The sequence below is a fragment of the Limulus polyphemus genome, unplaced genomic scaffold, assembly GCF_000517525.1.
Source record: "Limulus polyphemus unplaced genomic scaffold, Limulus_polyphemus-2.1.2 Scaffold1754, whole genome shotgun sequence".
In the NCBI taxonomy this organism is placed as follows: Eukaryota; Metazoa; Arthropoda; class Merostomata; order Xiphosura; family Limulidae; genus Limulus; species Limulus polyphemus.
The window spans coordinates 75128-75813 of NW_013667364.1; positions in this window are offsets into that span (position 1 = coordinate 75128).

The following is a 686-nucleotide window of genomic DNA, read 5'->3' on the forward strand; positions in this document are numbered from 1 at the left end:
GTATAGACACAGTGAGTAATCGAACAATACTTATATCATTAATTCGACATGCTCCAGTTCAACAATATATATTTCCTGGACTTTATATGATAATTTTATTTTCAAGTTCCATTGCTTTTGACGTATTAGTAGTGGTAGTTGTTTAAATTTCAAAGATTTACATGGATGAAGTAGCAATTACTTGTTTTCCCGGGAAAATAAATCTTGGAAAAACCTGTGTTTTTATTACTTAATCAAATTAATGTTTTTTAATTGATTAAAATATTCCCATAGGTTTTTAAACTTAGTTCATCTCTAGCTCATTGGACAATATATGCCAACATAATTCTTTTTTAAGAACACTTATTTTTGTTATAGGTCTATTAGCAACTGGATGATTAGTTAGAGAGAACTATCATTGACATGCTACTTTTCAGCCCGCTGGTGAGCTTATTTTAGCAAATAAATTACAATTATAATAATGAATTTAATTTTCACTCACTATACAGACGTTTTCACGAGATATTATTCGTCCTAGTATTTTATTGCTGATCCCTTAAAATGCGAGTCCTCTCCCCTTGGCCAGAAGAAATTTATGAGCTCTAGGAACACGCGCTGCCGGTGTTGCATATTTTAATAGCTTCTCCAGCTATGATAACAGAAGATTTCTATTCCGCTATTGTAGTTAAATATCAGGGCCACAGGGT